The sequence below is a fragment of the Schistocerca nitens genome, chromosome 6 (assembly GCF_023898315.1).
Source record: "Schistocerca nitens isolate TAMUIC-IGC-003100 chromosome 6, iqSchNite1.1, whole genome shotgun sequence".
Lineage (NCBI taxonomy): Eukaryota > Metazoa > Arthropoda > Insecta > Orthoptera > Acrididae > Schistocerca > Schistocerca nitens.
Window position 1 is genome coordinate 383,455,673 of NC_064619.1, and position 13,652 is coordinate 383,469,324.

A 13,652-nucleotide genomic window follows, 5' to 3' on the forward strand; every position below is an offset into this window, starting at 1 on the left:
TGAAGAAAGCAACATGTGGAAAACACTGGCAAGAAGATGTGTCTGGATGGTAACACATGTCTTAAGACGTTAGGGATTAACTTACACGCTACTAGAAGGAGCTGTACATGATACAAATTATAGAGGAAGACGGAGGTATCGTCACATGAGATGCCTGGCTGATGTTAGCCTCCAGTAAACATGCTCCTACACTAATGTGGGAACTCGGTCAACAGCGATCACAACTTTGCAACTGGATGATCACAGATGGGAGACACAGGAGCTAAAATGTAGATGAAATTAGTTAAATTAGTTCCTGAGAAACAGATGCAGGAAAGATTTAATATAGTGAACAGTAGATTTTAACTGAAATTGGAAATAAGTTAGAAGCACGCAACTTCTTTGCCTGGACTTGAGGGACTGCGTCTGCGTCCATATGTCGTACAGAATCTTTGCCTGGAAGTGCGTTATTGCGTTTCTGTGTCACGCAACATATTTTCCTGGAATGAGAGACTGGTTCCTTTTGTCACACAACATCTTTGCCTGAAAGAGAGAGACTGAGTCTTTATGACAAAGGCTATTTTTTATTTATGCTAACACACGCTATGGAAAATTAAATTCGACACCTTCAAAAATTTGTTTATTGAGGCCACTGGGCTTGACAATCCCTCTTTTTCACACACCTTAGTGCCTTAGGACAACTATAGCAGCATTGTACGTGACTAGTTAGCAGCGTCAATTTATTATGACCGATACGCTTGACAGTGGTTATTGAGGCAAATAAATTTCTCTGCACTTAATAACTCTCATAGACGTATGACGAAAGGATAAGGTTGAATGCTTGTTACCGAACGTTTCATCAACTGAGTAAAGGCCATACGTATTCTGAAATCTTCGATAATTACCCACCCATGACTGTCATACCGTCATTGTTTCACTGGAGATATTTTCCAGACTGACTTCTGTTGCAGGAGTAGATGAAAGTCAATAAAAATTTTGATGAAAATTATGGATATTGGAAGATATAGTGCCTGAAAGTCAACAGTTCGGTAGCACTTTTGTAGTTAGGTAGTTTAATGAAGGCTATTGGATTTTCAAATAATCATGTGTAGGATCATTTATTTAGTCATATATGTTCGAATTCCGTGAACGCCATTACATGGAGCCTATTTTGTGACCAGGAAACACCGCTGTAAACGTTCCCATAGATGAAAGTGGTCTCTCTTTTTATATTGCATATACGATAAGTATTCACCCACAGACTGTTGTTCTACTTCAGGCCTGAAGGGATATACTTCTGTCTGATGTATAGTAACAAGTGGATCCAAACCGGTGACTGCTGGGCAGTGGACTACCCCCCTGTGGGCAGCAGGAGCTCTGTCAGCAATCCTTAGCGAAGTCTTCATTGTCCGTCAGGGTACAGCCAAGTCCATCATAGTGATCAGCATCAGCTTCGGTCGACCGAGAGTTGAGTTAAGCCCCTCGTAGCCAGCAGACCCTTTGGCGTCTGCCTCGGTGTAAACAGCCAGTGAGACGTCACAGACCGGGGTTCGCTCCCTGGATGACACTGCCATCGCCACAAGCCGCCGCAGGCAACTCAACAGCGTGACACAGCTGCCGCCTCTAGGCCGCAAAGGGCATCACGGCGTGGTCAACTCCGACCCCGCACAAGGAGCTCCGAGTGCTCGTCTAGCAAACATGCACCGCTCCGACCCACGCAAAACTGATTCGAATTTTAGGCTGCGACAACTCCACTTCAGGCCTCCTCGTCCGCTAAAGGGGTCGGCCTACTTTCCAATTTCGACCACGTTGTACAATTGTTGGTGTTTATTGTGTTTTTAATGTGATGTTATGGCTGCATAGCTCTGAACGAACATTCAGTGTTAAATTATGTAACGGCACACCTGTCCTATAAGCCATTTTTATAATTGCTGGTCGCCCGTCCTTGTTTTTCATATGCCCTCAGATTACTTGAATAAGAACATGCTAACAGGGAACCACATATTTTAAAGCAAAGAAAGAGAAAGCAGCAGTATCAGTTTTACAATACAAAGGCAAAAACGACACACAACGAAGGAATTATCCGAGTGGGACGGAAAGCAGGAGATATGATCAACTCGTACTGACAAATGATTACAATGTCAGAAAATCTGCATGATTTATTCAAGAGAAAGATGTTCACAAATTGTGCAAGCCAATAACGTGTTCATCTACCTCTGGTCCTCGTTCAAGCATTTATTTGGGTTTTCATTCATTGACAGTGTTGTTAGGTATCGTCCTGAGAGCTATTGTCCCAAATTCTGTCCAATTGGCGAGTTAGGTCGCCAGAATACCGAGCTGTTTGGAGGGCACTAGCTATAATTCTCCAAACATTCTCAATTGAAGAGAGATCCAGCGAACTTGCTGGCCAAGGTATTGTTTGGTAAGCATGAAGATAAGTAGTAGAAACTCTCGCCGCACGCGCTCGCAAAATATTTTGAAGAAATTTAAGCGCAGTATGGCTTGCCAGGAGGACAATATACTGCTATGCTGTTAGGATGTCGCAGATGACAGTGAAAGATGTCCTCCTATGAAAAGAAATGGCATCCCATACCATCAATCCTGATTGTTGGGCCATATGGCGGGTGACAGTCGGGTCGTACCGTCAGTCATCGGGGCTCAATTCGAAGCGTCACTCACCAACGAAGATCTACTCCTCTCAATGAGATTCCAACCAAGAAGTGTCTAGAGACGCCCTGAACAGTGGTGGGATACCAACTAGGCTGTCATCTGCCCCATACTGCCCGAAAACCAGGAGAATTGGTAAGGGATGCCATTTCTTTCCTCAGCAGGAGCCCTTTGGTTGTCATCGTAGCGGTATGTCGACGATATTCTACGCACCGTTTTCTTTGCCCTAGATGACAAGCCGTTCAGGGCTTACTTTTCAGCAAGATAATGCCCTTCCGCACACGGCGAGATTTTCTACTTTTTGTATTCATGGTACCTTGGTCAGTAAGTTCGTCGGATCTCTCCGCAATTGAGAACGTTTAGACGATTATGGGCAGGCTCCTCCAACCATCTCGGGATTTTGACGATTGCACCCACCAATAGGACGGACTTTGGCACGATATCTCTCAGGAGAATACCCAAGAACTTTATGAATCAGCGTCAAGCCGAATGACTGCTTGCATGGGGACAGTGGTTGACCGACCTGCAATCGGGCGTACCCTGCGCGTCAGGTTTCTCTGGCGGCTGATCCTTTCACACCAGAAACATCATCTTGGTCCTTTTCAGGACAACAGTTGACCATCATATCGATGAATGTATATATTTATTGATGTGTATGGCAACTGTATATTTGTATGTTTCTGATTCGAGAATAAATAAAAAGTGGTTGACCAAGGCATTATTGACTTGTTCAGTTTGTAAAGCTGTTTCTCTTCAATGAATCATCCGATTTTTCTGCAACTGTAAGCATTTGCTTGTCTGTACATGTACATCACATTTACACTGCTGGCCACCGTAAATGCAACAACAAGAAAGACAAGAGGTAGCACAACAAAATTTATTTTGTAGGTAACATGTTGACCAAGTATCAAATGATTACGTTTACAGACGTCTATGACATGTGGTTCCTGCCAGAATCAGTAGCCAGAGTAGCCGCCATTGTTAGAAATCACCGCTGCCACACGTCTCAGCATTGAGTCAAAGAGACGTTGGATGTGTTCCTGAGGTACAGCAGCCCAAGCAGCTTCCACACGTTGCCAAAGATCATCTGGTGTGGCAGCTGGGGATGTAATCTGGGTCACTCGTTGAGCAACCATGGACCACATGTTTTCTATCGGCGAAAGATCCGGAGAGCGAGCCGGCCAGGGAAGCACTTCAATCTGGTTATTGACGAAGAAGCTTTGGACAATGCGTGCCACGTGTGGTGGCGTATTATGCTGTTGAAATATGTGGCCGAGCCCTGAAGGTAAGGAGGGACAACTGGCTCCAGCACCTCGGATATGTAGCGCCGGCTATTTAAAGTACCGGCAATGCGTACTAGAGGCGTGCGAGAGTAATATCCAATTCCGCCCCATATCATAATACCCGGTGCAAGACCAGTGTGGCGGTGCATAATGCAGCTGTCCAGCATCCTCTCTCCACGGTGTCGCCGGCCGGAGTGGCCGAGCGGTTAAAGGCACTACAGTCTGGAACCGCACGACCGCTACGGTCGCAGGTTCGAATCCTGCCTCGGGCATGGATGTGTGTGATGTCCTTAGGTTAGTTATGTTTAAGTAGTTCTAAGTTCTAGCGGACTTATGACCACAGCAGTTGAGTCCCATAGTTCTCAGAGCCATTTGAACCATTCCACGGTGTCTCCACACTCGAATCCGGCCATCGTGGTGATGCAGACAGAAGCGTGCCTCGTCAGTAAAGACAACGTCATTCCATTCTGCCGTCAACATCCGTCTGTCATCACACCATTGGCGACGGAGACGTCTGTGGTTCTGCGTCAATGGTAGACGAAGCAATGGACGTCTTGCGGACAGACCACTCTGCTGTAAACGGCGTCGAATGGTGCACGCAGACACTGGATGATGCGTTACAGACGCAATGTGCTGTGCTATGGTTCGGGATGTCACTGAGCGATCCGTCACTGCCATGCGCACAATTTGCCTATCAGCACGTGCAGTGGTGCACCGAGGTGAATGCGATCGACCACGTCGGTCCGTCGTACCCTCCTGCATCCAACGGTCACATATCCGCATTACGGTTGTTTGGTTTCGTCCAACACGACTAGCGATTTCTCTGTATGATAATCCACAATCTCGGTAAGCCACTATCCTTCCTCTGTCGAACTCGGATACTTGATCAAAAGATGTTCGCTGTTGTCTACGAGGCATAACTGATCATCTTGTGAAACAACCACAAGGTAAACACACGTGCCGAACGTACATTCGTCGAAATCGCCAAGACTTAAATGACGCTATGAGGTGGCGCCACAGGCGTCTGCGCTGAAATTCTAATCAGTTGCATATCTCATCGCTGCAAACTCATGGTGTAAATTTCACTCGATTCGGATGCTTCCTTCAGGGTGTTGCATTTACGATGGCCAGCAGTGTAACTCTTTCTGTTCCAACCGGATATTTCTTTGGTAGTGCACATTTTTTAGTCTTAGAGTGTATATTCGAACGAACAAGAAAGTAGACCTACCACACAGTACTTATTAGAGCTAGATGACCTATATGGGAACTAGATTGTACATCAATTACACTCCCTGAAATGGAAAAAAGAACACATTGACACCGGTGTGTCAGACCCACCATACTTGCTCCGGACACTGCGAGAGGGCTGTACAAGCAATGATCACACGCACGGCACAGCGGACACACCAGGAACCGCGGTGTTGGCCGTCGAATGGCGCTAGCTGCGCAGCATTTGTGCACCGCCGCCGTCAGTGTCAGCCAGTTTGCCGTGGCATACGGAGCTCCATCGCAGTCTTTAACACTGGTAGCATGCCGCGACAGCGTGGACGTGAACCGTATGTGCAGTTGACGGACTTTGAGCGAGGGCGTATAGTGGGCATGCGGGAGGCCGGGTGGACGTACCGCCGAATTGCTCAACACGTGGGGCGTGAGGTCTCCACAGTACATCGATGTTGTCGCCAGTGGTCGGCGGAAGGTGCACGTGCCCGTCGACCTGGGACCGGACCGCTGCGACGCACGGATGCACGCCAAGACCGTAGGATCCTACGCAGTGCCGTAGGGGACCGCACCGCCACTTCCCAGCAAATTAGGGACACTGTTGCTCCTGGGGTATCGGCGAGGACCATTCGCAACCGTCTCCATGAAGCTGGGCTACGGTCCCGCACACCGTTAGGCCGTCTTCCGCTCACGCCCCAACATCGTGCAGCCCGCCTCCAGTGGTGTCGCGACAGGCGTGAATGGAGGGACGAATGGAGACGTGTCATCTTCAGCGATGAGAGTCGCTTCTGCCTTGGTGCCAATGATGGTCGTATGCGTGTTTGGCGCCGTGCAGGTGAGCGCCACAATCAGGACTGCATACGACCGAGGCACACAGGGCCAACACCCGGCATCATGGTGTGGGCAGCGATCTCCTACACTGGCCGTACACCACTGGTGATCGTCGAGGGGACACTGAATAGTGCACGGTACATCCAAACCGTCATCGAACCCATCGTTCTACCATTCCTAGACCGGCAAGGGAACTTGCTGTTCCAACAGGACAATGCACGTCCGCATGTATCCTGTGCCACCCAACGTGCTCTAGAAGGTGTAAGTCAACTACCCTGGCCAGCAAGATCTCCGGATCTGTCCCCCATTGAGCATGTTTGGGACTGGATGAAGCGTCGTCTCACGCGGTCTGCACGTCCAGCACGAACGCTGGTCCAACTGAGGCGCCAGGTGGAAATGGCATGGCAAGCCGTTCCACAGGACTACATCCAGCATCTCTACGATCGTCTCCATGGGAGAATAGCAGCCTGCATTGCTGCGAAAGGTGGATAGACACTGTACTAGTGCCGACATTGTGCATGCTCTGTTGCCTGTGTCTATGTGCCTGTGGTTCTGTCAGGGTGATCATGTGATGTATCTGACCCCAGGAATGTGTCAATAAAGTTTCCCCTTCCTGGGACAATGAATTCACGGTGTTCTTATTTCAATTTCGAGGAGTGTATTTTATGTGAGTCTTGAAATGCAGCTACGCTGATATGCTACATACGTATATGCCGCTGAGGGTTGCGGTGTAAGACCTGCTGAAAACTGCGAGTTACTTCTTCGTAGTATTGGGAGGTGTCGATAATGGAGTGTTGTGGAACGGTGACGTTACGGCTGCCCATCGAAGGGTCTTGTGGGGAAGTGTTTAAGGCCGCTTTGTTAAGGAAGGCAGCATATAGCTATACAGGCAATACAACACATTTGAACAAGAATCTTATACCACACTATTTTACAAAGGCTTAAGAGAAAACTGCTCCACAGATTTCACTTAACTTATCTTAATATAAACCATATATTAATATCACAGACTGGCTGGAAGCAGCTGTCCGAACTTTTCGATAGTGTAGGTATCTTCACCTTTGCATAACTGCTGCAAACAGCCTCCATTTGAACCTGATTACTGCTTTCAGTCGTTGGTTTCTCCTGCAATACTTACACACATTCCTCCGTTACCAAATTCCCAAATCCTGGATGACTCACGATCTGTCTTAATAATCGATCTCTTTTTAAAATTCTTAATAAATTTCCCTTTTACGTAATTCAGTTCACCACCAGGTCAGTAAGTGTTCTAACTGCCCAATCTTAAGCATAGTGCTGATGCACAACTATCGATATTGACAGTATTATAAAAATGTTATTTATCCGCGCCATGCCGGTGTGAAGCTGAAAATTATTCTGTATGACTTTCATGCGTATTGTTGCACAACTAAAGTATATAAAATGGAAGGAGGAAAGATACCATCACCATCTGCAGCCTGGCGTCTGTCTGCTACTTCGGATGAAAATTCTGCAAGCGAACTAGAGCTTAGTGTCTGCGAAAGCAAACTACGACACCAGAAAATTTCTAGGCACGGAAATGTGTGTTCGTGTGAAATTGTGAGCGACTGCAGTGGATGAGTGCGGAGTGGATTCGCTTGAGCGGGGTCGCCCGCGGCTGACAGTAAGCCAGCGAGGCAGCGGCCGCCTAAATCCCGGGAAGGCGCGCCCGCAGATCTAGACTAATGGATTTATCGGAGGCCGTGCGGCCTTCCCGCGCTACACAGCCCGGAGTGAGCGCCGCCGCTGGGTTTGGACGTAACCCTCTGCCTGCCCACGCCGCCGGCAGTTCCCGCTCTCACCGCGGAATTCCCGAAATTCTGGTCTGCTATTTCAGTTCTGATACGATGACGTGCTTCTAGTTACATACTGGAAAATCGTGTGTTTCCTTACATTTGCAAGCACCAGAACAATGACAGTTAGTAGGTAAAGGTAACTGTCATCCGAAAGGAAGTCCACTATTGTCTCTGATCTCTTAATAAGGACGTTGTCGCTACTGTCACACACTGACCATCTCTCCTTTGGAAACTATTAGTGCAGCGTCTTAGTGTTAAGTCTTTCGTATACGTTGATATGATGAGTGCTTGCAAGGGTGCTTCGTTGCGCGAGAATCTTCCATGTCAATGGTGAATTTATTTATTTACTCATTTAACCTCATGTGATCAGAGCCATCATGCCCTCTTACACAGGGCCAGGGTTTCACATACACAATATCTATTATCTCACAGTTACGTAAGAAATAACAATTTTAATATGACATCCAGCATTAAAATGATATGAGCGTCTGAAGTGGTAGTACGGTTAAATCGTACTGACTATGAATTAACGAAGCTATTAATGGCATTACTTGTACTGCAGCAGTCACTAAGAGTACTAATAATAATAATAATAACAGTTATATTGGAACAGAACCATTATAACAGATAAAACAACACCATATAACAAACCTGACATCATACTCACCAATAAAAAGAAGAAATTAACGCAACTAATCGAAATATCCATACCCAATACAACAAATATACAGAAGAAAACAGGAGAAAAAATTGAAAAATACATCCAACTGGCTGAGGAAGTCAAGGACGTGTGGCATCAGGATAAAGTTGACATTATACCAATTATACTATCAACTACTGGAGTCATACCACACAATATCCACCAGTACATCAACGCAATACAGCTACATCCAAACTTATATATACAACTACAGATATCTGTAATTATTGATACATGATCAATTACCCGAAAGTTCCTAAATGCAATGTAACTTATACGGTACAGTTAAAAGGAAGTCACGCTTGATCAAGGTCCGCGTCACTTTCCATTTTTGACCAGACATAATGTCTGAGTAAAGAAAGAATAATAATAATAATAATAATGATAACAATTGTGACAATAATAACAATGATACTACCAGATATAAGAAGTATTTATAGGTCTACAAAATAGATGTTTCCTGATGTAGCTAGTTTTGGGAAAAGATGATTTAAGGACATTACGTGGGCTAAGAATATTTGGAAATAAGGTAGGTCATGTTGGAAAGAGGGACGTACAAGACTGTCGAGTGCGTGCAGGGACAAGAGCAATCCTATTGTTGCTTTAGTAGGTATTTCATTACCCGCCTTCTGAAGCTGAAGATATTATTTAGTTCTATAGCACTGTATAATGCGGAAGGGTGTTTGAGAGTCGGGTTTCAACTACTGAGAAAGGCTTCGAGAAGGTTTGTGGACAATGCAGTGGGTCAGAAAGGATTTTGTTCTGACGGGGGTTTCTGTCATGTTGTTCAGACAAGAGTGTTAAGGTGAAGGAGTAGCGATAGCAGAGAGTATGGAAATCTCTGCGCTTGTCTGCACTCAGCCATGTTAGGCGTGCATATGACGATGAAATGCGATCAGAGAGTCGAATATCACAGAAATAAAGAACACAGGCGTTGATAATAAGATCCAGGTGCCGTGAGCAGTCCTGAAGAAGGCCTGCTCGTTAATGCTGCTGTAATTAATAATTGGAAGTATAAGTGTTTGTACAAGTTTCTTTTTCAGGTGAATAAGAAAGAACAGTTTATATTTTTGTAGGTCTCTGAGAGATGCTGCTACCTTTTGCACATTACTGTTACGTCATGAGTCCAATTTTGATTATGATATAGGCTATTATTACTCCTAGACCTCTTGCTAATGGAGAGAATTTGATACACGTCCTATTTAAGGTTAAATATCGTAGGGACTCCGATATTTTGTATAATGAGCCTACACTGAGCAAACAGTAGCCTTGGGTTTCGAATCAGTTGAGTTTTCACCCTGTATCCTGCGCCTATTTTTATAGTGCACAAACTTCGGTATTGACATTCTTGATAGCTGCTTTGAGGTTCATAGATTTTTCACGTAGATGCAACTGGACGTCATCGGCGTAGAAGTGGTATTTGCAATAGGACAAGACTAATAACACATTACTTATGTACAATTAAAAGAGTACAGGACCTATTACCGAACCCTGTGGATGCCAGGTACTACTTGCCTCCATTTTAATTATGGTGCCGAGCATGGCGTGCTGTTGGTAAGACGTCAGATATGAGGGAACCCATTGCACTGCACTTGGCAAGAAACTTACGCTGTTAAGTTTGGCATGGAATATGCCGTAGTCGACGGTAACAAAGGCTTTGCTGAATTCTAAGAAGCACTTGATAGACTTTACAGTGTGTTTGTAAATTAGTGCCTATAAATATGCCGAAGTGAGCCTGAAGACAAATCTTACAAAAAGGCCATGCAATCATGAGTCGAAAATTCTTCGTTAGCAAAGTTCCGTAAGGAGATCCGTGTAGTGATCCAACATTTTGGAGCGCTCCAGAGACGTGCATTTTTGCTTACATTCTTCTTTATATAAATAATCATTAACGATTATTTTATTTGCTCCCACTTCTTCAACCATCTTACAGTAAAAATCTTCCCGAGGTTTTTATTCAGAGACTAAGTGCTCCATTTACTTGATAACATACTTCTGGACAACACCCGACGAATGTGGTTTATGCATGATGGTGCTGCACCTCATATCGCTCTAAAAGTTATCTTCATAACCAGTTTCTCAATCGATCTTTGGCCACTGGAAATGAGTTCCATGCCCTGCACGGTTACCAAATTGGAATGTAATTATTTTGACGTGTTGGGGTATTTAAAATCCTTGAAGTACTCATCTTTCTCTCTACATCTACATCTACATCTACATCTACATCCATACTCCACAAGCCACCTGATGGTGTGTGGCGGAGGGTACCCTGAGTACCCCTATCGGTTCTCCCTTCTATTCCAGTCTCGTATTGTTCGTGGAAAGAATGATTGTCTGTATGCTTCTGTGTGGGCTCTAATCTCTCTGATTTTATCCTCATGGTCTCTTCGCGAGATATACGTAGGAGGGAGCAATATACAGCTTGACTCTTCGGTGAAGGTATGTTCTCGAAACTTTAACAAAAGCCCGTACCGAGCTACTGAGCGTCTCTCCTGCAGAGTCTTCCACTGGAGTTTATCTGTCATCTCCGTAACGGTTTCGCGATTACTAAATGATCCTGTAACGAAGCGCGCTGCTCTTCGTTGGATCTTCTCTATCTCTTCTATCAACCCTATCTGGTACGGATCCCACACTGTTGAGCAGTATTCAAGCAGTGGGCGAACAAGCGTACTGTAACCTACTTCCTTTGTTTTCGGATTGCATTTCCTTAGGATTCTTCCAATGAATCTCAGTCTGGCATCTGCTTTACCGACGATCAACTTTATATGATCATTCCATTTTAAATCACTCCTAATGCGTACTCCCAGATAATTTATGGAATTAACTGCTTGCAGTTGCTGACCTGCTATTTTGTAGCTAAATGATAAGGGATCTATCTTTCTATGTATTCGCAGAACATTACACTTGTCTACATTGAGATTCAATTGCCATTCCCTGCACCATGCGTAAATTCGCTGCAGATCCTACTGCATTTCAGTACAATTTTCCATTGTTACAACCTCTCGATACACCACAGCATCATCTGCAAAAAGCCTCAGTGAACTTCCGATGTCATCCACAAGGACATTTATGTATATTGTGAATAGCAACGGTCCTATGACACTCCCCTGCGGCACACCTGAAATCACTCTTACTTCGGAAGACTTCTCTCCATTGAGAATGACATGCTGCGTTCTGTCATCTAGTAACTCTTCAATCCAATCACACAATTGGTCTGATAGTCCATATGCTCTTACGTTCTTCATTAAACGACTGTGGGGAACTGTATCGAACGCCTTGCGGAAGTCAAGAAACACGGCATCTACCTGCGAACCCGTGTCTGTGGCCTTCTGAATCTCGTGGACGAATAGCGCGAGCTGGGTTTCACACGACCGTCTTTTTCGGAACCCATGCTGATTCCTACAGAGTAGATTTCTAGTCTCCAGGAAAGTTATTATACTCGAACATAATACGTGTTCCAAAATTCTACAACTGATCGACGTTAGAGATATAGGTCAATAGTTCTGCACATCTGTTCGACGTCCCTTCTTGAAAATGGGGATGACCTGTGCCCTTTTCCAATCCTTTGGAACGCTACGCTCTTCTAGAGACCTACGGTACACCGCTGCAAGAAGGGGGGCACGTTCCTTCGCGTACTCTGTGTGAAATCGAACTGGTATCCCATTAGATCCAGCGGCCTTTCCTCTTTTGAGCGATTTTAATTGTTTCTCTATCCCTCTGTCGTCTATTTCGATATCTACCATTTTGTCATCTGTACGACAGTCTAGAGAAGGAACTACAGTGTAGGCTTCCACTGTGAAACAGCTTTGGAAAAAGACATTTAGTATTTCGGCCTTTAGTCTGTCATCCTCTGTTTCAGTACCATTTTGGTCACAGAGTGTCTGGACATTTTGTCTTGATCCACCTACCGCTTTGACATAAGACCAAAATTTCTTAGGATCTTCTGCCAAGTCAGTACATACAACTTTACTTTTGAATTCATTGAACGCCCCCCGCATAGCCCTCCTCACGCTACATTTCGCTTTGTGTAATTTTTGTTTGTCTCAAGGCTTTGGCTATCTTTATGTTTGCTGTGATGTTCCCTTTGCTTCCGCAGAGTTTTCTAACTCGGTTGTTGTACCACGGTGGCTTTTTTCCATCACTTACGATCTTGCTTGGCACATACTCATTTAACGCATATTTTACGATGGTTTTGAACTTTGTCCACTGATACTCAACACTATCTGTACTTCAGACAAAACTTTTGTGTTGAGCCGTCAGGTACTCTGTAATCTATTTACGGCTGAAATCATCGATGCAGTAACCGCTTTATGATCGCTGGTTCCCTGTTCTGCGTTAACTATTTCAAACAGTTTGGGTCTATTTGTCACCAGAAGTTCTATTATGTTATCGCCGCGAGTCGGTTCTCTGTTTAACTGCTCAAGGTAGTTTTCAGATGAAGCACTTAAAAAAATTTCACTGGATTATTTGTCCCTGCCACCCGTTATGAACGTTTGAGTCTCCCAGTCTATATCCAGCAAATTAAAATCTCCACCCAGAACTATAACATGGTGGGGAAATCTACTCGAAATATTTTCCAAATTATCCTTCAGGTGCTCAGCCACAACAGCTGCTTAGCCAGGGGGCCTATAGAGACATCTAATTACCATGTCTGAGCTTGCTTTAACCGTGACCTTCGCCCAAATTATTTCACATTTCGGATATCCGTCAATTTCCTTCGATACTATTGCACTTCTTATCGCTATAAACACGCCTCCCCCTTCACTGTCTAGCCTGTCTCTGCGGTATACATTCCAATCTGAGTTTAGGATTTCATTACTGTTTACGTCTGGTTTCAGCCAATTTTCTGTCCCTAGTACTATATGGGCGTTGTGACCGTTTATTAATGAGAGCAGTTCTGGGACCTTTCTATAGACGGTCCTGCAGTTTACTGTTAGTACATTAATACTGTTACTCCCTGTTGCATTTTGCCTACTCCTACCTTGCCGCGTCTCAGGAGGCGTCTTGTCGGGCCTAGGGAGGGAATTCTCCAACTTAAAAAAACCCCATGTGCACTCCACACGTACTCCGCTACCCTTGTAGCCGCTTCCGGCGTGTAGTGCACGCCTGACCTATTCAGAGGGGCTGGCCGCGGTGGTCTCGCGGTTCTAGGCGCGCAGT